The sequence below is a fragment of the Diaphorina citri genome, unplaced genomic scaffold (assembly GCF_000475195.1).
Source record: "Diaphorina citri unplaced genomic scaffold, Diaci psyllid genome assembly version 1.1 scaffold2910, whole genome shotgun sequence".
NCBI classification, from domain to species: domain Eukaryota; kingdom Metazoa; phylum Arthropoda; class Insecta; order Hemiptera; family Psyllidae; genus Diaphorina; species Diaphorina citri.
The window spans coordinates 1-3,622 of NW_007380323.1; the positions used below are offsets into that span (position 1 = coordinate 1).

At 35.8% G+C, this 3,622-nt stretch overlaps 1 long non-coding RNA gene across 1 annotated transcript; it reads left to right on the forward strand.

Moving 5' to 3' along the window:
• The first annotated feature begins 302 nt into the window (after window positions 1-302).
• On the forward strand, window positions 303-1,710 carry LOC113471742. The gene is made up of 2 exons (XR_003394324.1): window positions 303-824; window positions 857-1,710. It is a non-coding gene; the product is annotated as an uncharacterized LOC113471742 (long non-coding RNA).
• The last annotated feature ends 1,912 nt before the right edge of the window (window positions 1,711-3,622 follow it).

The following is a 3,622-nucleotide window of genomic DNA, read 5'->3' on the forward strand; positions in this document are numbered from 1 at the left end:
AGTTGTTTGGGTTTGCTTTAGAAAAATCAGTCTCCATAATGAAATCTAGTCAATGTTTCAAGTGTATTTTTACTGGCAATGCCACTTTTTTTTTAGAAAAGAAAAGGAATTTTAATTGTGTTAAGCATAAATGCTTGTCACAAATGTCGTTCCCCACTTAATATCCTACGCTAAATTTTATGACATGACCTGGACTCGAACCACCAACCTCCAGATTCAAAGGCCACCGTGCTAACCACTGCACCACTGAGGTTGGTTCTAGATTGTTTTTTTTTTTTAGATTTCACATTACACGGGAGTGGAATAAATAGCTTCACTGAAGTGTACGTGATGTTTGTACACTGGGAAACATAGCATCCCTTCCAAATCTTGTTAGAGTTGTTAGCATTTGTGTAAGGTCCTTCTGGATAGCCAGGAAGTTCCTTTGTATTATAACCTGAAGTTGATGGTGCATCCATTATCCAATGGGTACTTCAAAAATTGAAGATGGAATAACTTCCTCTATTGGTCGTTTCAGAAATGCCAATTGCGCATGCGCATTAGGATTTCGAATCGATCTCGTGACATCGTGTCCCTTCCCAAAAGATAACAGCCGGGGTAATTTTACCAAACCCATCCAGCCGATGAGAGCAATGAATTTCTTCATTACATCGTTTTTTTCATGATGTAGGAATTTTGCTAGTTATTGGCAGTGGTGATGCCAGATTCGTCCATGTTATAAATACGGCTGGCAGGGAAGTTGTGCTTTTGGAATACGTTGGTCAGATTATCATAGAATAAAGTCACTTGTGTGAATAAAGTCACTTGTGTGACTTTATTTAAAGGTACGTGTTCACTTGTGTGACTTTATTTAAAGGTACGTGTGTGAAGAAAAAGCCTGTTTTCCTAACGTCGCTCTGTTGACCTTGATATGTAGATCTAGAGGTAGGGTGCCCAACCTTTTCAGAGGAAGACCGACTTGAATTTACAATACAGTCTTGCGATCGATCGACCTAATGAGAGACTTGACTCTGAATTTGGTCCACAAGTTTGGAGTAATTGTAAGATGATGTTGTCAGGTTCAAACACTGCTGGGTGTGCTGGTCGCGATCGACTTGAAATCAATCCTCGATCGACCGGTTGGGCAGCCCTGATCTAGAGAATGGCCAAAATTATGAAAAGGCACTTTAGCTGAATTGGATGATTTTGACGGTTTGGGTTGATAGACTTGGGCGGCAATCTGTTCTGTTTTCTAATTCCCATTTTCATGAATTTTGTCGATTTTTCTTTTGCATCTTCAGCGGCCTTGACTATTAAAGAATTTCAGGATATCCTGAATTAGAAAATGAAAAAATTAAAAGATGAATTGGCAGAAGTTGAATTGATGTTCATTGACATTTCTGTTACCTTGAGATTTTATATTAGGAGAAATTGGTGGTAGTGAAGGATTTGTTGATTCTTGTACAGTAATTTGAACTTCAACTGTTGTTGAATAATAAAAAAGACCCAGTATAAAGGATTAAAAGAATAAAGAACACTTCCATTTATTTAAATTCATAATTATAATATAATAAAAAGGCATTGCCAAAAAACTCCATCTTAAAAATTATAATTTCCAAATCCAAAAGTTGTTGTTTGTTGTTAGTATTTTTTAGGTTAGGAAAATTACCAGGCACGGATCACAAGTTTATAATGTTTATATAAGTTGATAACAGGGATGGATTACACAACATCAACCTCATTTGAAGGGTCTATTATTACTATTAAGCGCCACTCAGTTTACCGACACTGAGAAATTAGGTATAGGTATTTTGGTTCGAGATTTGCATTGGGTTGCCAATTATTAAAGGATTTTAGGCTATCCTGAATTAGAAAATGATATTAAAGGATTTTTATTAATTATGTTGCTAGGGAGACTCTGAAGAACTTTTCATGTTGGACAACTTTTACTCCACACTTTTTTCACATTTTTGTAAAATTGTAAATGTAGGTAATTGTGTAAACTGTTATTTCTCTAATATGTACTTTTAATTTATTTTGTACATGTAGTTTGTAAAAATAATATACATAGGTAATGAAATCATGTACATATTTTATTTTACTCGTATAAATGACTTTAAAAATCCAAATTTATAATGTTCACTCGCAGTGTACAAATAAATAAAATATACATTTATTTAAAATCATTTCAAATTAAAAAAAAAAATACTATCTTGGAATATTCATTGTATTTTATTTTTCTCTGCCCTTTGAAGTTTTCAAATTTTCAGAGTGTACGGATACCACGACGGGAAATCCAACTGGTAAGGCCAGCCACTCACTATCAGATAGACCTGATCAGGTTCACCTGTCAGGTCTACCTGATGAGCACACACTATCAAGTAGACCTGACAGATGGACCTGATCAGGTGTACCTTACAGTGAGTGGCTGGCCAAAGAAAACCCCAAATAGAAAAAAAATCTGCATTTTACGACTGGATCTCCTTTTTGCTTTTTCCTCCTTTTGAAGATGAAGATGCATTTAATTCGTTGAAGATGAAATGCGTTGCATTTGGCATTAGGGCAGTACGCAGTACCCATTGCCTTCCTAGTATTGCACGATACATTGCATATCTACATCGTTTTCAATTACCAGGCGCTAGATAGTTCATTGAAATTTCGCTTCATAGGCATCTCCACTAATCCGTGGTTTGGTGACCTGAAGAACAAGAATGGGTTTCTATGGGGTGATTATACAGGCTCGATGTATTCCAAAATCGGATGAGTAGGTAAATGCTCCTTTATATTATTAATTTTTTCGCCAAGTTCAATCAAAATCGGATGAATTATGCCAAAATTATGTTCCGAACTTCCGAAACAAACTAAAAGAACAACCGTCAAGTTCAAGCTTAGAATTAGAACTCATTTCGTCAGTTAATTTTTAAAACTGTGTACCTACTGATAGCAATTTGACATCTCCACTAAATTTTGATTCCTATGTAGGTGGAACTAAACACTAGGAATTTGACATCTCTCCACTAAATTTTGATTCCTATGTAGGTGGAACTAAACACTAGTAATTTGACATCTCTCCACTAAATTTTGATTCCTATGTAGGTGGAACTTAACACTAGTAATTTGATATCTCTCCACTAAATTTTGATACCTATGTAGGTGGAACTTAACACTAGTAATTTGACATCTCTCCACTAAATTTTGATTCCTATGTAGGTGGAACTTAACACTAGTAATTTGACATCTCTCCACTAAAATTTGATTCCTATGTAGGTGGAACTAAACACCAGTAATTTGACATCTCTCCACTAAATTTTGATTCCTATGTAGGTGGAACTAAACACCAGTAATTTGACATCTCTCCACTAAATTTTGATTCCTATGTAGGTGGAACTTAACACTAGTAATTTGACTAGTATTGCACGACACATTGCATATCTACATCGTTTTCAATTACCAGGCGCTAGAAAGCACAAGTAGTACCCTTTGCCTTGCTAGTATTGCACGACACATTGCATATCTACATCGTTTTCAATTACCAGGCGCTAGAAAGCACAAGTAGTACCCTTTGCCTTGCTAGTATTGCACGACACATTGCATATCTACATCGTTTTCAATTACCAGGCGCTAGAAAGCACAAGTAGTACCC